We start from the raw sequence: 22392 nt of genomic DNA, 5'->3' as shown, positions 1-22392 counted from the left end.
AACACCCCTCGAAATTGAACCTCCAATAATTTTACGTGGCTTATCACATGGCTTTTGGCTTGTGTATTTAGTGGATTTTTAATGGTTTTTAATGAGTCTTGAAAACATAAAACTTTTTATTCAATTCACTTTGATATCATAAGATTCGTTAAAAAGAGGGATTTATTAGTGAAAATCGTATTATTCATTAGCATTGAGTTCTGGACAATTGAGTTTTTCCATTAATCTCATGTGCCTTCATTATAGGAAAGCTTTGATTCCCAACATCATGAAAAAATGACGAAAAGAGAAAGAACCAAGAAAAATGCTTCATCACAGGAACAATATTTTGGTCCTTTTATTGAAGATATTGATGAAAAGAGTCTTGGATTGGGACTATTCTCTAATATAGTTTGAACTAGAGATGCTGGGCACTCCTCTTGGGAAGAAATTTATAGGTATTTCGAAGATGAAAATCCCATAATTACTAAGAGGACGGTAACTGCTAATGATAACATCCTGGTTTTGAAAACTACTTTTAGTGATGTCGATAATTCTTTTCTGTTGGCATTATGATTCTGGTATGGCTCTATGTTACAGGTGTTGTACTTGATGGCAACTCTCTTAAGTGGCAATGTTCTGTTCAGGCTCTCAAAATGTTGGAAAATAAGAGGTACGCAGGTACACCGTACAAAAGCTGCGAACCCGCAGGAATATCATAGATAAAGTGCATACATACCCGCAGGTTACCCTTCATGAGGTGCAGACCCCCAGTTCACTCACTTCAAGGCAGAGAAGCGTGCTCACGTGGCGTTTCTTATATTTGGCTCGTGGTATTTAGCCCGCCGTTCTTAATTCTATGGTTTTGGCCCGTGGTATAGGATCTAATTTAGCCCCGGTTTGGATCAATGGTTTTGTCCCATGGTGTGAATAAGGGCTTGACTATAAATAGGGAAGGAGATCACTTGGCTAATGTATCTTTTGCAAATTGAATATCTTAAGATCTGAAATATTGGGTTATTGGTTGATCTATATAAAAGTGAAGTTGAAAGTGAATCTATGAAGTGTGATCTCTTGGGCGCATGATCAGATCTGGGCATCTGACTATCTGTGGTACACTGGTGGACTGCCAATTTGGCCCTAATCAGAGGTTCGCAGGTAATTAACTGTGCAAGTGCGGGGGTACGCATAGCAGAGGAAGGCGCAGTGCGTTGGTACGCACATCAGAAGAAGGCGCAGTGCATGGGTATGCAGTGCGATAGAAGGTTCAGGTGCGGAGGCACAGTAAAGATACGCGGCGCGACAGAAGCCGCAGGTGCGGAGCTACAGTAGAGGTACGCGGCACGATAGAAGCCGCAGGTGCGGAGCTATAGTATATGTACATGGCGCGACAGAAGGTGCAGGTGCGTAGATACGCAGTGCAGCAGAAGGCTCTCTGCGTGTATACGCAGGGGAGCAGAAGGTGAAGTGCGGAGCTACGCAGGCCACATAAATAAAAACTGCGGATCTGTCTTAAAAACATTTGTTGATTATCTTTTATCTATTGCTGCAGAGTTCTGGGTTTATATTTCTGGTACTGTCTTTCTGTTTACAACATTCTGAGAAGTTGGGTGACTCTTGGTTGATTGTATAAGGAGTTTGGGTAATTTGCATGTACTTGATGATTATTTGATATTCTTGCATCCAGTTTGAAAATTTATGAAAAGTGGTCCTTGAAAGAAAAGAAGTAGGGGGTTGTAGCTCCCTTCCAGGAGAGACTGGAAAACAAGAGAGAGTTGTAGCTCTCTGCAGGTTGCAGCCTGCGTACTGGTAAAGGACTGCACCAGTACAAAAGCATTGTAAAAGGAGTTTCTAATTTGAAAGAAGATAGAGACATATTGCAGTAGGTGGTTTTCACCCACATTGGGTTTCCACCTTATATCTGGTGTTCTTTGGTGTGACTATCTGTTTTTCTTGTTCATGCTCATTATTTTATGGTACTGACATGCAAAAATAATTCAAAGTATAAATAAGGAAGATTTATTAAAAGAAATTGATAATACTGATTCACCCCCCCCCTCTCAGTATTATTTCCAACATTTTCTGCATAGAATATTAGCCAGGCTGCGACTTCTTCCTTATACTCATATGGTTCGATGGGTTGTGGAGAATTTGAGTATTTTTGACAAGAAAATTTATACCAGCAAGGGCACACTCATTGGGTCCTTCACAAGCAAGGATTTAGAAAGCATGTACCACCTGTAGGTTTTAACCCCGTACAGAAATTACATGCATACGAATTCTAAAACACAAAAAATAAACAATGTGAGAGCATAACACATAAAACACATATACACAAAGATTTTTCCTTGGATCCCAAAATCGGGACTACCAGCGTGATTTTTTCATTATATTCTTTTTAATGTTACAATACATATTTATACATGTCGAAGCATCCAATACCATGGACCGAAAACCATCGTGTCCAAAACCATGGATTGAAAACCATAGGTAGGTTTGCCCAACCTAATATAGGGTCTAATTTTTTTTTTTCCCGGGGTGCTGCCCCAGACCCCATAGAGGGGGGCTACCCACACCCCTCAAACCTCCCTGTGATTCGCCCGCTACTCAATCAGCGCAACTAAGGGGGGGTTACGCCCCCCCTCTAACCCCCCGGTTCACCACGTAGGTTAGTTGTGGAAAGAATATAACACAACCCAACACCACCTTCCCAATCTAGAATAAAAATACAATAAAGAATATATTGAGGCATTTTTAAAGGATCATGGACATCTGTAAGAACAAATTAGACCATGAGAAAAGATTCAAATAAACATAAAGCGGAAGAAAGTGGTAAGTACGCTGTAGACTGTTTTGTTGGTCCTTATTCCCAAATTGCTGCTATGATGTGTAGGCTGCATGCGCAACCTAATGTGTCAAAATTTCATGATGACTGGGTACCTCTTATAGATGGAGCTTCAAAGGGATTTATATTTGATTTGGTTACTATGCTTTCTAATAATTTAGTTACTCACATTTTAGCCTTTAGGAATTGATGCAGTATCTCTGAAAACAAAATCCCTCCTTTCTATACATCTTCCTACATTATGGGTGCTCTATGTTTTTCAATGGATTTTTCTTCTACGGGATGGAAATGGCCTCTCCAAGATCCAATGCCCATCCATGCTTATCATGACATATTATGGGAGTTAAATTATCAACAACATTTCTATCAAATCTGCCACAGAGTTATGTTGCCAATTTATCAAGTTATTTTTGGTACTGTTACACAAAAATATCGTCACCATGATTATTTGCAGTCAGTATGGGTCTATCATCACTTGTACTGTCCTCCTAGGCAAGTCTCAGACCTCAGCTTTGCAAGTCAAGCTTTGAAAATAGGAGAAAGACATTAAAAATCAATGAAACTCTGGTTCCACACTTTCTCTCATTGTCACCTGCGGTCCCGCACCTTCTGTTTACAAAAACTGCGAACCTGCCCGCTCTGTCCCTAAAGGTGTGGGTGCGGACCCCTGTGAAAGTCAAAAAGGCGCAAGTTTATTCTAAAAAACTCACTTTGGGTTAATTCTAGATGATTCTAGAAGGAATTTTGACGTGGATTTGCCGCTCTTAGGTGGTTCATGCATCCCAAAAGAGAAGGAGCTAATCCCTTGATGAGAGGAGCTATCCTTTTGAAGGAGGGCTTTATCCCTTTGAAGGAGGACCTAGTAACTTCCCTACATTGCACTATAAATTTAGGCATTGGGCTGGTTGCTAGAGAGGTTAGAAGCTGAAGATTTTTGAGGGTAAATGCTGGTGAAATTAAGACTTCCTAGTTGAGCTTAAGAGGAGAGATCACATACCTTTTTGGCTTCATTGGGAAGTGAGTGAAACTTGTCAAAGTAGAGGAGACTTCTTGCTGGACCCTGGGAGGAGCTTGTATAGCGTCAAGGCACAGGTTGTAAAGTTCTTCTTCTTTTGAATTAATACAATCAAACTCATTTTTCTCAACAAGTATCTCATATTATTTGTTTCATGGACTCCTTGACTTTCATGTTGAATATGTTTTATGATATTGGCTTTTTAGGTGCTATTTAATTTGTTTGCTTGTTTGTGTTTGCAGATTCGCGACAAAGGAGCTCATTTGGATCAAAGGAGCGAGGGCATCCACAAACTTGCGTTGGACCTAAGGTAGGCCCTAAAACACTTGTTTGCCTTTGTTTATAAAATCATATTTAGAGAAAGATAGTGTCTAGTTGGTTTGCTTGTCATTAGGTCTTCTTTAGATTTTAGGAAGGTCTATCTTGTCCACAAGATCGACTCATTCTGTGTGACAAAATGGCGACTCCGCTGGGGAATTGATTTTTTCCTTGTTTTTACTTTGACCTGAGAAACTATGTTTTTGTTTCTGTTTTTGGCTTATTGTGTGTAAAATTGGGTAGAGTTTGTAGATCTAGGGTTATTTTTCGTTTTTCATAGCTTTGGGAGAGGACTGCACCCTAGCCTTTTGACACAGTGCATACTTATCCGCACCTTTGCTTTTAGCACAGAGCGGTACCGCACTTGTGTTAACTGTGGGCCTGCGGACCTTGTCAAAATTTTGAAAAACCTAAGATTTCCTATGTTAGTTAGCTTAGTTTTTGTTTAGATGTTATTATCCTCTGCCCAGATCTGCACGTGACTTGTCAGGAACTTTTCTTAGGTTAATTCCATTGGCATTCCTGTTTTAATCTTTTATCAATTGGGTGTTTTGAGTCTCTTTTTTGAGAACTTCTTAATTTGATTTCCTTTGGTCATTACTTGGAGGTTTGTCTCAGTCTTTTCACAATTTTTAATCGCCTTTGAGTGTTTTTATTTTTTGATCTTTGGAATTCTCACTGATTTTCTTGACTTGCACTTGATTGGTTCTTATATTACATTAGAATCATCTTGTGTTCGAGAATTCTCTTGCATAGATCACATTTGTATAATTAGAATTCTCATTTTCAGAATATGAATGAAAAATGTGCATAGATTAAATTTGCGTACTTTTCAAGTGAATTGTGCATAGATTACAATTGCATAGTTTACATTCTGAAAAATCAATCGTAGATTTAGATCAGCTTTCTTTGATTTGAATTTACATACTTTTATTCTTGTTTTTAACACACAAAAATAAAAATAAAAAACTTTTTGGAATTGATTTGCATTAGTTTTTCTTGATGAAATTAGTGCATTAGAGAATTTGTTATATTTTCTTTTAGTGATCAATTTCTTGCATTGTTGGAAGTGAATGGAAACTCTCTCCTTACTTTAGTTAGGATTCATCGAATTGAAAGGATTACATTATCATATTCGATTGCATTCAGTTTTGAGTCGGGTCATAACACCATTGGTTTCGTATCCATTTACCCTTTTGAGTAATAACAGCCTAAATAACACAACGCTTAATTAAAATTCATCTAGTAATTTTTACTTTCCACCAATCTAGCTTAGGCTAGTGTCTTGGAATAGGTTTTAGTTAACTCTCCAAGACAGTAAAACAAACAAGTAGCTGTATCTTGCGGTAGGAGATAAAATCCAATTGTTACATCTATACTCTGGGAATGCTCCTCTTCAAGGAGAAGCACGAGACCATATTTGAACCAGTGTGGGAATCAATCCTTCCTCATTGGGAACGATAGCAGATATACATGTATAACTGTAAACCTCGGATTAACCATTGTCGAGGAGCCTGGGGTCACTTGTTGGTAAACCTTGGATTATGTCAAGGAGCCTTCAAGGGGATTGAGCTTTGTTACTCTGCCCTTGTGTGTGTATCGGATTGTAGACTGTTCCCCCAGGTATATTTGTTTCCGTTGGTAACCATAGTGACCATATTCTATATGATTCTTTCCTAAGGTGATGGTGGAGGGAAGATCCCACTGTACCTGGAGCAGACGTCGGCTAGACTCACTTGGATTTTCTGGGGGGTTCTCTTCACTCGAGACGGTTTAGTGGAGGAACTTGTGCCATTCTATTCATTAAGCAGGTTGTCAGGGTAACTGTTCCAACCGCCATTTCTGTATTGAATTCTGCGACGTTGGATTTCATAACCAACTAGTGTTTTCGGTACAGAAAGTTACTGTTTGTGTGTGGTTTGACTCCTAGATTTGATAATGCGTGTTAATTTGTTTGTTTTTACTTTTAGATACCATAGGTGTGAATTCTGAATTTTAATTGTTAAGTGTGAATTGCGAATTGTTAATTTTAGTTTTAAATTGTTAATAAAATTCACTGAAGTGGAATATAATGGCAACTATTCCAGAATTTACCGACCAAGGAACCCCTCTTAACGAGGATCCTAGTACTTTTCCTTTCTTTGGAAATGTTGGTCCTCCTTATATGGCTACTTTGTCATTACCTGGATTTACAATTGGATTACCGATATGGTTATTTTCAACTTCGTTGGCCCCAAATACTCCAATTGTTCCACCTCAACCGAATGCTTCACCTCAACAGACTTCACCATCTCAACATCACCAACCTTCTGTTGACCCTTTACCTTCTTCGTCTAATTTTTCTTCCTCCATTTCTTCCTCTTCGCTTGGTAAAAGCCTTGATGCTAGTAACCAGGTGGCTAAGAAGAAGAAGAAAGGGAAGAAGAAGAAGAAGAAGCAAGATAAGAAAGAAGTCAACCAACCAACCACGATTGTAAGTGTTAGTTGTGTTGAGGAAAACTCCGACATGCATTGTAAATCCAAATACCCTTACAAGCTTCGTAAGGGTGACCACTTCCTTATCAATTGTCCTAGTATTCCAAAGGTCTTGGAAGTATGGTCAGAAAAATCTCATCAACTTTCCATTGATCCATCAACCAGTGATAGTCAGGTTCCTGGGAAAAAGGGTAAAGTTAGGTTTCCTTGTAAGTTATGCAAAGGGAGTCATCAAACTCACATTTGCCATCACATGTGTTAGACTCCGTCTCGTCAGCCCGTTGCAGTCAAATTCACCAAGGTTCATTTCCCGTCACTGGTAGTCATTAAATGTCATTTTGATCAGAGGAGTCATTTTATGTCTAAAGTCCAGGGTTTTGTCTGCAGAAGTGTGAAATAACGTAGTAAGTTTTTCAGGAATGTCATCGCAATAATGTAAGATTGATTCTTCTTCAAAACCCTGTTTTGAAGAAGAAATCATTAAATGTGTTTTTTAATTTGTCAAAATGTTTCAAATTCTCCAGCTCTTCAATTGCCAGCAGTCAATTCGCACCGCTTGAGGACAGCTCCTCTATTCTATATTCAGTCAAATGGAATCGAATAATATTGGATGAGACACATTTTATCAAGGAAGCTGTAGCTGTTGTATTGGACATCCAGGAATTTTTATTGTCCATTCCATGCCTTTTTGCAGAACCTATATTCAAACTGTTTGGCCAAACAACTGCCATTGCTGCTAAGTCAGGACTTCTCTTGAAATGGATGCTTCCCCAACTGTTTACATTTGCAGTAAATGTATCTGTTCAGAAGTTTTTTACATGTACAGAGTTTAGTCTTACCTATAGTTTGGATCTCGGGAGGATTATTAATCTTGCACCTTATATTCTGTTGGATAACTGCATTCAAACTAAAACTAGGCCTCATTGGTATTGTCATGACACACAATGTATCGTGCTGGCTTATGACCATCCTTGAGTTTCTTTACATAATGCATTCTGCTTCATGCAAAGCTTCATGGACGGGCTTTAAATTAATTGCATTCCCCCAACTTCCATCATTCTTAAGACTATCTATATTTTCAGCCATAATGGTATTCCTGCAGATATGGTACTATCAGATCCTCGTTTTTCTTGCTGGGACATTGAATGATCCAGCAGTTGATATAGAGGTCGTTTTCCATAAGGTAGTTAATCCTGATGCTCCACGACATTGGTCATCAAAGCATTAGTATGATACTTCTGGAGATGATGATACCACTTGGCTTCGATGTTGCCATAAGATGTTCCCTCCTGTTCATAATATTCTCTTTGCAGCGTAAGGGTCTCCAATGAACTTGGTGTTCGGAATGCTGAGGCTGCATGCTTTTCAGTTTTTGTTTTGGTCGCTACATCTTCAGTCATCAGCATATTCTTTGCAATAGTTTTTCTTCTTTGCAAAAATGTCATGGGTTATCTCTTCACAAGCAGCTCAACTGTCACAGAAAGAGTCTCAGAGTTGGTTCCATTTCTTACTACATATATCCTTCTTAATGGAATATGGGCAGTGCTGTCAGGTGTGCGTTACGCGTTGGAGGTGTGCGCTACGCACCGGGAAATGCACTACGCATTGGGTTAGCGCGACCAGTGTAAAAATGCACAGGCGCTACGCATCAGGCTGTGCACTACACATTGGGATAGCGCGCTACGCACTCAGTCCAGCACAAATTTTGTTTGTATTCATGCGACTAGATCTTGCGAAATCGACTCCAAAGCCTGCACGCGAAATCATGTGGTATTTTGTTCTCTGTTTCATGTTTTAGTTCTCCTCTTTGTCATTTGGTTTCATAGAATAGGAGGAATTGTGCTTATTAGGTTCAGCCTTCGAATCAGATCTTCGTCTACCATTGATTTTTCCTTCAAATGAGACTACAGAGAATACACGTATTGCAACGCCCAATTCCTATAAATTAAGACTGTAAAAGGCCGATAAACTTCCTGGTGTGACCATTCGTATGCCATTATTTGTAAACGATTCAAGACTTAGAAAGCTTTGTTTACAGCAGGAGGCTGTCTAGTTCAGTTGATCCACGTTCGATTTTGGCAATGAAATTACATGTTAGGATTGCCACGTTGTTATATCATGGAGCCTTGTAGTTTTAAGTTAAACTGCCAAAGTTGAAGGAACTTCCCTAGGTAACAGCGACCTGTGAATCAGTGGAAATACACCTCGTATTTTGATGTAGTCATTACTGGCAGCTCAAAGCCTGGATTTTTTTTAAGGATGAGAATAGGGTTCCATTGTTTGAAGTGGATATCAGAGCAGGGATGCATAGTTTTTCAGGTATGTGCTTAGGGAGGGAACGTTGGTCACCTTCATCAACTTCTTTCAATTGAAGCAGGTTCTCAGGTCCTATATGTTGGAGACCATATTTATGGAGACATATTGCGTAGCAAGAAAGAAGCTCGGTTGGAGAACAATGCTTGTAGTACCAGAGCTTGAAAGGGAAGTAGAGCTGATTTGTGAGTCAAAGGACATCCGCAAGGAATTTAGGTGGTTGCGCCAACAGAGGGATCTCATTGATGATAAACTACAATAGCTGAAGTGGGCTCTCAAATATAAGGTGAACGATGAAGAAGAACAACATCAAGCATCTTCTGAAGTCAACAAGTTGCATGTAGAGATAGAAAGAATTTGTGAACTTCATAGAAAGACACAAAGGGAATGTCATGAAAAGTTCCATAAAATATGGGGTCAACTTCTGAAGACTGGATATTAGAATTCTCGTTTCGCAAATCAGGTCGAGCGGTTTGCGTGCCTCTACACAAGCCAAGTTACGAATCTGTGTTACTATTCTCCAAACAAGTGCTACTGAACAGGTAAAGACTGCATGCCTCATGAGTTTGACATCCTAGAACTTTGAAAGATATGTTGTTGAAATTAATTCAGGGAATGGGTAGAATACATGCCAGAAGAAGAAGTCAAAGCACGAAAAAATTAGAACGCAAAATATATAGGAACGAATTTGCTTATTTTTATCCTCAGTCCTGATTCTATGGGATCTGCGCTCCAGTTTTGCCTCTTAATTAGCCAATCATCAAAAGATTTAGAGGGACGTTGTTCTATTTTTAGAATAGATGAAACGCTCTTTTCTAATTTTTGTAATTTCAGTTGAAACAACACCTTTGTTGTTGGGTCGATTTGTTTTCCCACAGAGGAACTTATTTTAATGTATTGAAAAATCATTTTGTAAAAAAAAAAAAAGGGAGTCAGAATTCTGAGAGGTGCGTGGAGGAAAACAGAGCATTTCATTGTACAGTTGAATGACAGAGATTAATTAAATGGCTCAGCTCTGATCTGTAAGATTCTTGTGGTGTGGAAATTTAGCATATGTTTTTCTTCTGTTTCATATGTCTTTGTAATGTTTCCATTCCATTTCATAATCATTTCTAAATGGATACTTTTAAGTGAGAAAGGCAGAATTCAATTTATTTGCTCTGTCTTGAGGAAGTGTTCATATTTAATGTTTTCTTCTGTTCGATAAGGATTCATCACACATGCCCTTGTCGACTTCTCAGCAGTCTTGCCATTCCATTTAGTCTCAATTTAATTGTTAAATCTCGCTCCTACCTCGCCTTATGGAATAATCTGTGCCTTTGATTAAATCTCTGCTCACGTTGTTCTTGGTACCACGCTGCCCAGAAAACCCAATCATTTATAAAAAAACAACCCCTTTCTATCAATTTACTAGCCTAAAATTAGTGGTAATTTGGAGTCATCTTAGCCATTTTGAAAACCTTTTGCCGAGATAGACCTGGAGAGAGCCCTCTCCTGTCCTCGTAGGGCTAGCTACGAGGCTGAGTGTGGTTTGATGTTGCCTTGAGTTTTGCCTTCCTCAGCCTGAGGCAGATTCGAGCGTTAACATAGTGGTGACCATACTAGGGAAGATGATTTGCTGTTGATGTGACATTCGACTTGTTGATTGTCTTGCTCCGATACATGAAATCAAGTTGCAGATCTGATGCTGATGGTGGACAACATTCAGACACATATGCAGGCTGAAAAATTCACCTGGCGACTCCAACTCGATCCAGATAGTCCAGTGCTCGCTGATCCATTTATGCAATGGTAGGGTATGTGGCAAACCCTGCCCTGTGTGAAGCTGTAAAAGAAGTAAGAAATCAGTTAGTGGATCTTGAACTTAATGAAGAATTTTTCAGTGCCTTGCTTCAATGTTTGAAATCTCCGAAGCTTCCTTTTGAAGCTAAAACTGGTGTTTGTGAATTAGTTGTTGAAAGAGTTGAGAAGGAGATTCAATGTTTAGATGAGCAGATCCAGTCATATGATTTCCGAGACCCTAAAAAGTTCTTGGAAATTATTCCTCCTTCGAAACAAGAAATAATAGAGTTGCCTACAGATGTTTGCACTGACAATGTGCAGCTGGAAATATGTATTGCAGAGTTGGGGCAACAAACGGAGTCTGGCTTTCACGATCCTATTGCGATGTACATGACAATGTTTTTCAGTTTGGCTGTCAAATAAAACTGTATTTTACATGATCAGGCTCATTACGTGCATGAAGGGCTGCCAGCAATTGCATCTGTGATCTGGTTGAAGCACTCTCAAGCGACATCATTCTCAGGTTTACTTGAATGGTTAATCTGGCATTTCAGTATTACCTGATCTACCGTTTTTACAACAAAGTAGGGTAGATTTTGTAAATAAATAAGCAGTCAAAAGGCAACATTTTGTTCCCAGTTTTAGTTAGAAGTTTGCCGAGTCAGTTTTTCAATCATTTCAGTTAAGTTTCAGTCCATAAATGAGTCAGAAATCTTGTGCTGGTTGTTGAAATAATGACTCCATCGCCCAATGGACGGAGGCACTGTCTGCTCTCCCAAAGCTCTACGGTTCTTGGCACCTCCAAGAAGCGGCAACTGCCATCCCCATTGGAGCCAATGTTAGACTCCATCTTGTCAGCTCGCTGCAATCAAATTCACCAAGGTTCATTTCCCGTCACTGGCAGTCATTAAATGTCATTTTGATCAGAGGAGTCATTTCATGTCTTAAGTCCAGGGTTTTGTCTGCAAAAGTGTGAAATAACGCAGTAAGTTTTTTAGGAATGTCATTGCAATAATGTAAGATTGATTCTTCGTCAAAACCCTATTTTGAAGAAGAAATCATTAAATGTGTTTTTTAATTTGTCAAAATGTTTCAAATTCTCCAGCTCTTCAAATGCCAGTAGTCAATTCGCACCGCTTGAGGACAGCTCCTCTATTCTATATTCAGTCAAATGGAATCGAATAATATTGGATGAGACACATTTTATCAAGGAAGCTGTAGCTATTGTATTGGAGATCCAGGAGTTTTTATTGTCCATTCCATGCCTTTTTGCAGAACCTATATTCAAACTGTTTGGCCAAACAACTGCCATTGCTGCTAAGTCATGACTTCTCTTGAAATGGATGCTTCCCCAACTGTTTACATTTGCAGTAAATGTATCTGTTCAGAAGTTTTTTACATGTACAGAGTTTAGTCTTACCTATAGTTTGGATCTCGGGAGGAGTATTAATCTTGCACCTTATATTCTGTTGGATAACTGCCTTTAAACTAAAACTAGGCCTCATTGGTATTGTCATGACACACAATGTATCGTGATGGCTTATGACCATCCTTGAGTTTCTTTACATAATGCATTCTGCTTCATGCAAAGCTTCATGGACGGGCTTTAAATTAATTGCATTCCGCCAACTTTCATCATTCTTAAGACTATCTATATTTTCAGCCATAATGGTATTCCTGCAGATATGGTACTATCAGATCCTCGTTTTTCTTGCTAGGACATTGAATGATCCAACAGTTGATCTAGAGGCCGTTTTCCATAAGGTAGTTAATCCTGATGCTCCACGACATTGGTCATCAAAGCATTAGTATGATACTTCTGGAGATGATGATACCACTTGGCTTCGACGTTGCCATAAGATGTTCCCTCCTGTTCATAATATTCTCTTTGTAGCGTAAGGGTCTCCAATGAACTTGGTGTTGGGAATGCTGAGGCTGCATGCTTTTCAGTTTTTGTTTTGGTCACTACATCTTCAGTCATCAACATATTCTTTGCAATAGTTTTTCTTCTTTGCAAAAATGTCTTGGGTTATCTCTTCACAAGCAGCTCGACTGTCACAGAAAGAGTCTTAGAGTTGGTTCCATTTCTTACTGCATTTATCCTTCTTAATGGAATACAGGCAGTGCTTTCAGGTGTGCGCTACACGTTGGAGGTGTGCGCTACGCACCGGGCAATGCGATACGCATTGGGTTAGCGCGACCAGTGTAAAAATACACAGGTGCTACGCATCAGGCTGTGCACTACGCACTGGGATAGCACGCTACGCACTCAGTCCAGCACAAATTTTGTTTGTATTCATGCGACCAGATCTTGCCAAATTGACTCCAAAGCCTGCACGCGAAATCATGTGGTATTTTGTTCTCTGTTTCAGGTTTTAGTTCTCCTCTTTGTCATTTGGTTTCACAGAATAGGAGGAATTGTGCTTATCAGGTTCAGCCTTCGAATCAGATCTTCGTCTGCCATTGATTTTTCCTTCAAATGAGACTACAGAGAATACACGTATTGCAACGCCCAATGCCTACAAATTAAGACTGTAAAAGGCCGATAAACTGCCTGGTGTGACCATTCGTATGCCATTATTTGTAAACGATTCAAGACTTAGAGCTTTGTTTACAGCAGGGGCTGTCCAGTTCAGTTGATCCACGTCCAATTTTGGCAATGAAATTACATGTTAGGATTGCCATGTTGTTATATCATGGAGCCTTGTAGTTTTAAGTTAAACTGCCAAAGCTGAAGGAACTTCCCTAGGTAATGGCGACCTGTGAATCAGTGGAACTGCACCTCGTATTTTGATGTAGTCATTACTGGCAGCTCAAAGCCTGGATTTTTTTTTAAGGATGAGAATAGGGTTCCATTGTTTGAAGTGGATATCAGAGCAGGGATGCAAAGTTTTTCAGGTATGTGCTTAGGGAGGGAACGTTGGTCACCTTCATCAACTTCTTTCAATTGAAGCAGGTTCTCAGGTCCTATATGTTGGAGACCATATTTATGGAGACATATTGCGTAGCAAGAAAGCAGCTCGGTTGGAGAACAATGCTTGTAGTACCAGAGCTTGAAAGGGAAGTAGAGCTGATTTTTGAGTCAAAGGACATCCGCAAGGAATTTAGGTGGTTGCGCCAACAGAGGGATCTCATTGATGATAAACTATAATAGCTGAAGTGGGCTCTCAAATATAAGGTGAACGATGAAGAAGAACAACATCAAGCATCTTCTGAAGTCAACAAGTTGCAGGTAGAGATAGAAAGAATTCGTGAACTTCATAGAAAGAGACAAAGGGAATGTCATGAAAAGTTCCATAAAATATGGGGTCAACTTCTGAAGTCTGGCTATCAGAATTCTCATTTCGCAAATCAGGTCGAGCGGTTTGCGTGCCTCTACACAAGCCAAGTTACGAATCTGTGTTACTATTCTCCAAACAAGTGCTACCGCACAAGTAAAGACTGCATGCCTCATGAGTTTAACATCCTAGAACTTTGAAAGATATGTTGTTGAAATTAATTCAGGGAATGGGTAGAATACATGCCAGAAGAAGAAGTCAAATCACGACAAAATTAGAACGCAAAATATATAGGAACAAATTTGCCTATTTTTATCCTCAGTCCTGATTCTATGGGATCTGCGCTCCAGTTTTGCCTCTTAATTAGCCAATCATCAAAAGATTTAGAGGGACGTTGTTCTATTTTTAGAATAGATGAAACGCTCTTTTCTAATTTTTGTAATTTCAGTTGAAACAACACTGGGTCGATTTGTTTTCCCACAAAGGAACTTATTTTAATGTATTGAAAAATCATTTTGTAAAAAAAAAAAAAGAGAGAGAGAATTCTGAGAGGTGCGTGGCGAAAAACAGAGCATTTCATTGTACAGTTGAATGACAGAGATTAATTAAATGGCTTAGCTCTGATCTGTAAGATTCTTGTGGTGTGGAAATTTAGCATATGTTTTTCTTTTGTTTCATATGTCTTTGTAATGTTTCCATTTCATTTCATAATCGTTTCTAAATGGATACTTTTAAGTGAGAAAGGCAGAATTCAATTTATTTGCTCTGTCTTGAGGAAGTGTTCATATTTAATGTTTTCTTCTGTTCGATAAGGATTCATCACACATGCCCTTGTCGACTTCTCAGCAGTCTTGCCATTCCGTTTAGTTTCAATTTAATTGTTAAATCTCGCTCCTACCTCGCCTTATGGAATAATCTGTGCCTTTGATTAAATCTCTGCTCACGCTGTTCTTGGTACCACGCTGCCCAGAAAACCCAATCATTTATCAAAAAACAACCCCTTTCTATCAATTTACTAGCCTAAAATCAATGGTAATTTGGAGTCATCTTAGCCATTTTGAAAACCTTTTGCCGAGATAGACCCGGAGAGAGCCCTCTCCTGTCCTCGTAGGGCTAGCTACGAGGCTGAGCGTGGTTTGATGTTGCCTTGAGTTTTGCCTTCCTCAGCCTGAGGTAGATTCGAGTGTTAACAACATGGATGAAGCCTCAAAATTGTTGGAAAACCTTACTGTTCCACAACAAGAATTTCCAACTGGTTACCGTAAACTTTCTCCCAACCTACCATCAACTGATGGAGTGATTGATCTAATTTCAAGTACAGTCAATCACACTCTTCCATTGGAGAGTGAAACTCATGTCACTCAGGTTGATGATCCAATAGTTGATCAAGTGGTCGATTCAATTTCACATTCGGTCGATCCCACTTTCCCTTTAGAGAGTGAACTTCATACCGCTCAGGTTCTTTTTGTTACATCAGATTCTTCTATGCTGGGGGGCATTTCAACTGTTTCTACAAAACCCCCTCCAAGTACTAAGGTATTTTCCTTTGATTGGAATAGACTGACAGAACCTCGTCTTCCTCCCTCCATCCCTTTCCAAATCATTGTCAAGGCTAGTGGTAGGGACATGCATCGCACACAGGTAGATGAAGGTGCTTCTGTTAGTATTTTATCCTCAATTGCTTGGAAAGCTTTGGGTTCCCCTCAGCTTGCGCTTATTACGCAGAATTTGAAAGCTTTTAACAGAACCATTAGTGAACCTTTAGGGATACTTCCTAAGTTTTCTATTACCTTGGAAGGTAAAACTGTCTGTATTGATCTTATAGTAGTTCGAGGTCCCTTGGATTTCAATTTACTCCTTGGGCTAGACTATGTTTATGCAATGAAAGCTGTCGTATCGACACTCTTTCGCGTGATGTCTTTCCCTCACAATGGAAATATTGTGACTGTAGACCAGCTTTCGTTCCCTAGTCTTGTTTCAACTACCAATAATATGACACCCCTAAATGTTCCTGATTCTAAAGTGGTATCTACCCTGCCAGGGGTTAATTATGTGGCAACTGGTCCCATGTTTTCAGTTACCGATCTAAGTGAGCCTCTCACTGTTTTCTCATATTCCTTTGATTTAGATCTGGTAATTGACATGGAAAACTCTATGGGATTATTTGAACGCGATGTTCTTATCCCTTTGGAGTCCCTTGACATGTGTTCCTTCCAGAGAACTATTCTTCCTTTTGATGAAGACCTCTTGGAAGCCATGATCAAGGTGTGTCCATTGACATGTATTTCTTCCAGTTTGAAGCCATGATCAATGAGTCGCGAGGATAGTTCTTTTCCTGTGTCAACCTCGTTAAAAAATGAAACAGGTTGTTCGAGGAAAGTTCCTTTTACTGTGTCGACCTCATTAAAAAATGAATCAGTAAGTTCGAGGAAGATTCCTTTTCCTGCGTCAACCTCGTTAAAAAATGAATCAGTTGGTCAGAGGATAGTTCCTTTTACTGTGTTGACCTCGTTAAAAAATGAATCAGTGAGTGCGAGGATAGTTTTGTTCCTGTGTCAACCTCGTTAAAAAATGAAACAGGGTGTTAGAGGATAGTTCCTGTTACTGAGTCAACCTCATTAAAAAATGAATCAGGTAGATTTTAGGTTATATAGGTAGATTGTAGAGAGTAGTCAACGAGGATAGTTTGTTTGTTCTTTGTAACCACTCTTGAACACGACACTTTTATTCACCTGGGTTGGGAAATACTTTGAGTAACAGTTGATCAAACCACATTGAAAGCCTTCAGCCGGTTTCTGGGTATTAAATTTGGGTTAATTGTCACTAAGCCATCTGTCGTGTCGTTATGTGTTCAAGAGGTCACTGCCAATAAGCCATTCATCTGCAAAATATCTTTCATCCATCTTGACCATCCCTGAGTCAGTCCTTGAAACTAAATTTCTTCAACTTGATCTATGATTTCGTGTTGTGGGCTTGCCTGCGACGGATCGCTTTCTATCGACTTCAGCTCATTATCTAGAAAGATGATCTAGAAATCGTCAGTACCTTGAGATCTGCATGCCTCAATGGCAGGTTTCTCGCCTTTGATGACAGTTTGCATCATCAACCTTCGATCAGAGGATTCCATGACATGTTCGACATCAACACATTTATTCACATCTCATGGATTGTATTGGGTACTTTGAGAGCCATTGACATCACTGGTGGTTTCTCTCACAATTGTTAACAGTTTACATCATTGACTGGTAATCAAGTGGTTTCTACCATGTTCGACATCAACACATTCATTCGCATGGATAGAATCGTACTGTTTCGGGAAGTAGAAATGAAGACCCTGGATCTAGTTTCCACAATCCAGGCTGCGAGGAATTTTGTATTCATTATATAATGGACTATTCATAAACAGATGGCTGCGTCCATAATGTGTCCACATGAGTCTATACTTGTGATGCTTTACAAGATCATTCCTGTATCAGAGCAGTAGTTAGTTTTCTAAGTCAGTTTTGATCTGAGTATGGGAATGCCTACCTCAGCGATGATATGATCTCATATATATATATATATATCTTGCATTGAATGCTTTTACAGGTTCCAACCGAGCTCTCCACAAGATGATCCTCGAAATGATAAAGTACTTCACTCTTCCTAAATGATAAATGAAATCCTCATCTACTACAGACTTCGCACTTTAGGGGGCAATCTGTTACACAAAAATATCGTCACCATGATTATTTGCAGTCAGTATGGGTCTATCATCACTTGTACTGTCCTCCTAGGCAAGTCTCAGACCTCAGCTTTTCAAGTCAAGCTTTGAAAATAGGAGAAAGACATTAAAAATCAAAGAAACTCTGGTCCGCACTTTCTCTCATTGTCACCTGCGGTCCCGCACCTTCTGTTTACAAAAACTGCGGACCTGCCCGCTCTGTCCCTAAAGGTGTGGGTGCGGACCCCTGTGAAAGTCAAAAAGGCGCAAGTTTATTCTAAAAAACTCACTTTGGGTTAATTCTAGATGATTCTAGAAGGAATTTTGACGTGGATTTGCCGCTCTTAGGTGGTTCATGCATCCCAAAAGAGAAGGAGCTAATCCCTTGATGAGAGGAGCTATCCCTTTGAAGGAGGGCTTTATCCCTTTGAAGGAGGACCTAGTAACTTCCCTCCATTGCACTATAAATTTAGGCATTGGGCTGGTTGCTAGAGAGGTTAGAAGCTGAAGATTTTTGATGGTAAATGCTGGTGAAATTAAGACTTCCTAGTTGAGCTTAAGAGGAGAGATCACATACCGTTTTGGCTTCATTGGGAAGTGAGTGAAACTTGTCAAAGTAGAGGAGACTTCTTGCTGGACCCTGGGAGGAGCTTGTACAACGTCAAGGCACAGGTTGTAAAGTTCTTCTTCTTTTGAATTAATACAATCAAACTCATTTTTCTCAACAAGTATCTCATATTATTTGTTTCATGGACTCCTTGACTTTCATGTTGAATATGTTTTATGATATTGGATTTTCAGGTGCTATTTAATTTGTTTGCTTGTTTGTGTTTGCAGATTCGGGAAGGAGCTCATTTGGATCGAAGGAGCGAGGGTATCCACAAACTTGCGTTGGACCTAAGGTAGGCCCTAAAACACTTGTTCGCCTTTGTTTATAAAAGCATATTTAGAGAAAGATAGTGTCTGGTTGGTTTGCTTGTCATTAGGTCTTCTTTAGATTCTAGGAAGGTCTATCTTGTCCCCAGTGGAGTCGCCATTTTGTCACACAGAATGAGTCAGAAAATATAGACCTTCCTAGAATCTAAAGAAGACCTAATGACAAGCAAACCATCCAGACACTATCTTTCTCTAAATATGATTTTATAAACAAAGGCGAACAAGTGTTTTAGGGCCTACCTTAGGTCCAACACAAGTTTGTGGATGCCCTCGCTCCTTCGATCCAAATGAGCTCCTTTTTCACGAATCTGCAAACAAAAACAAGCAAACAAATTAAATAGCACCTAAAAAGCCAATATCATAAAACATATTCAACATGAAAGTCAAGGAGTCCATGAAACAAATAATATGAGATACTTGTTGAGAAAAATGAGTTTGATTGTATTAATTCAAAAGAAGAAGAACTTTACAACCTGTGCCTTGACATTGTACAAGCTCCTCCCAGGGTCCAGCAAGAAATCTCCTCTACTTTGACAAGTTTCACTCACTTCCCAATGAAGCTAAAAAGGTATGTGATCATTCCTCTTAAGCTCAACTAGGAAGTCTTAATTTCACTAGCATTTACCCTCAAAAACCTTCAGCTTCTAACCTCTCTAGCAACCAGCCTAATGCCTGAATTTATAGTGCAATGGAGGGAAGTTACTAGGTCCTCCTTCAAAGGGATAAAGCCCTCCTTCAAAGGGATAGCTCCTCTCATCAAGGGATTAGCTCCTTCTCTTTTGGGATGTATGAACCACCTAAGAGCGGAAAATCCATGTCAAAATTCCTTCTAGAATCATCTAGAATTAACCCAAAGTGAGTTTTTTAGAATAAACTTGCACCTTTTTGACTTTCACAGGGGTCCGCACCCACACCTTTAGGGACAGTGTGGGCAGGTCTGTAGTTTTTGTAAACAGAAGGTGCGGGACCACAGGTGACAATGAGAGAAAGTGCGGAACCAGAGTTTGATTGATTTTTAATGTCTTTCTCCTATTTTCAAAGCTTGACTTGAAGAGCTGAGGTCTGAGACTTACCTAGGAGGACAGTACAAGTGATGATATACCCATACCGATTGCAAATAATCATGGTGACAATATTTTTGTGTAACAAATTGCCCCCTAAAGTGCGAAGTCTATAGTAGATGAGGATTTCATTTAGTATTTAGGAAGAGTGAAGTACTTTATCATTTCGAGGATCATCTTGTGGAGAGCCCGGTTGGAACCTATAAAAACATTCAATGCAAGATATATATATGAGATCATATCATCGCTGAGGTAGGCATTCCCATACTCAGATCAAAACTGACTTAGAAAACTAACTACCGCTCTGATACAGGAATGATCTTGTAAAGCATCACAAGTATAGACTCATGTGGACACAGTATGGACGCAACCATATGTTTATGAATAGTCCATTATATAATGAATACAAAATTCCTCGCAACCTGGATTGTGGAAACTAGATCCAGGGTCTTCATTTCTACTTCCCAAAACAGTACGATTCTATCCATGCGAATGAATGTGTTGATGTCGAACATGGTAGAAACCACTTGATTACCAGTCAATGATGTAAACTGTTAACAAGTGTGAGAGAAACCACCAGTGATGTCAATGGCTCTCAAAGTACCCAGTACAATCCATGAGATGTGAATAAATGTGTTGATGTCGAACATGTCACGGAATCCTCTGATCGAAGGTTGATGATGCAAACCGTCGTCAAAGGTGAGAAACCTGCCATTGAGGCATGCAGATCTCAAGGTACTGACGATTTCTAGATCATCTTTCTAGATAATGAGCTGAAGTCAATAGAAAGCGATCCGTTGCACGCAAGCCCACAACACGAAATCATAGATCAAGTTGAAGAAATTTAGTTGCAAGGACTGACTCAGGGATGGTCAAGATGGATGACATATATCTTGCATTTTATGTTTTTACAGGTTCCAATCGGGCTCTCCACAAGATGATCCTCGAAATGATAAAGTACTTCACTCTTCCTAAATGATAAATGAAATCCTCATCTACTACAGACTTCACACTTTAGGGGGCAATATATTACACAAAAATATCGTCACCATGATTATTTGCAGTCAGTATGGGTCTATCATCACTTGTACTGTCTTCCTAGGCAAATCTCAGGCCTTAGCTCTTCAAGTCAAGCTTTGAAATTGAGAGAAAGACATTGAAAATCAATGAAACTCTGGTTCCGCACTTTCTCTCACTATTACCTTGCGGTCCCACACCTTCTGTTTACAAAAACTGCGGACTTGCCTGCTCTGTCCCTAAATGTGTGGGTGCGGACCCCTGTGAAAGTCAAAAAGGCGCAATTTTATTCTAAAAAACTCACTTTGGGTTAATTCTAGATGATTCTAGAAGGAATTTTGACGTGGATTTGCCGCTCTTAGGTGGTTCATGCATCCCAAAAGAGAAGGAGCTAATCCCTTGATGAGAGGAGCTATCCCTTTGAAGGAGGGCTTTATCCCTTTGAAGGAGGACCTAGTAACTTCCCTCCATTGCACTATAAATTCAGGCATTGGGCTGGTTGCTAGGGAGGTTAGAAGCTGAAGATTTTTGAGGGTAAATGCTGGTGAAATTAAGACTTCCTAGTTGAGCTTAAGAGGAGAGATCACGTACCTTTTTGGCTTCATTGGGAAGTGAGTGAAACTTGTCAAAGTAGAGGAGACTTCTTGCTGGACCCTGGGAGGAGCTTGTACAACGTCAAGGCACAGGTTGTAAAGTTCTTCTTCTTTTGAATTAATACAATCAAACTCATTTTTCTCAACAAGTATCTCATGTTATTTGTTTCATGGACTCCTTGACTTTCATGTTGAATATGTTTTATGATATTGGCTTTTCAGGTGCTATTTAATTTGTTTGCTTGTTTGTGTTTGTAGATTCGCAACAAAGGAGCTCATTTGGATTGAAGGAGCGAGGGCATCCACAAACTTGCATTGGACCTAAGGTAGGCCCTAAAACACTTGTTCGCCTTTGTTTATAAAAGCATATTTAGAGAAAGATAGTGTCTGGTTGGTTTGCTTGTCATTAGGTCTTCTTTAGATTCTAGGAAGGTCTATCTTGTCCGCAAGATTGACTTATTCCTTGTGACAGGTACAAAAGCACCTCAAATGTCCCCAGAGGCTGAAGATGATATTCAGCAAGTTGGAAATTTATTCAGTGAGGAATATTTTACATATATTAGAGTTTATGGACATTTCGGAAACCCTCATGTTTTTCCATTATACATTCCATATAAACTTCTGAGTAGAGAAATAACCCATCAAATTGTTGGACATGGTATTTCTAAAGTTCTGGAAGACTCAAATAAAAGGATGCAGCCTACCCTTCCAACTAAATTTGGTATATTATATTTGGCCAATTATAAACATGTAAAGAAGGAAATTTAGGCTATTCAAGCCCTTAGTCTTCCTACTGTACTCAATAGATAATATGACCCCAATTTTGTGGTTAAGAATTTCACAGCTTCACAAAATATTAGATAATTCATTCATGAGCCTGACAGATTGGATGATCTACTTGAGAAATATTCTTCTTATTTTCTGATGTTAAAAAGAGTAGAGGATAAATTTACCCCTGAGGAAAAGAACCAATTTTTAAAATACAAAGCCTCGAGGGTAGCTAGTGTTCCTATGGATTTATTGCAGGTACCTCAGGTGAAAGTTGTAAGTGATGATGTTCAATTTACTGGTTCTTCA

The 22392-nt window shown here is 39.4% G+C and overlaps 3 pseudogenes; all 3 read left to right on the top strand.

Annotated features, from left to right (window-relative positions):
- The first annotated feature begins 8262 nt into the window (after positions 1–8262).
- Positions 8263–9531, top strand: LOC149220189 (uncharacterized; annotated as a pseudogene).
- Positions 9532–11056: 1525 nt separating this feature from the next.
- Positions 11057–12922, top strand: LOC149220188 (protein DETOXIFICATION 40-like; annotated as a pseudogene).
- Positions 12923–13298: 376 nt separating this feature from the next.
- LOC149220187 (uncharacterized) lies at positions 13299–14205 on the top strand (annotated as a pseudogene).
- The last annotated feature ends 8187 nt before the right edge of the window (positions 14206–22392 follow it).

The sequence above is a fragment of the Pinus tabuliformis genome, chromosome Q, assembly GCF_031772625.1.
Source record: "Pinus tabuliformis cultivar Carrire ecotype Pingquan chromosome Q, CPIR1, whole genome shotgun sequence".
In the NCBI taxonomy this organism is placed as follows: Eukaryota; Viridiplantae; Streptophyta; class Pinopsida; order Pinales; family Pinaceae; genus Pinus; species Pinus tabuliformis.
Note: the sequence above shows the minus strand (reverse complement) of the source record. Positions and strands in the feature narration are given on the sequence as shown.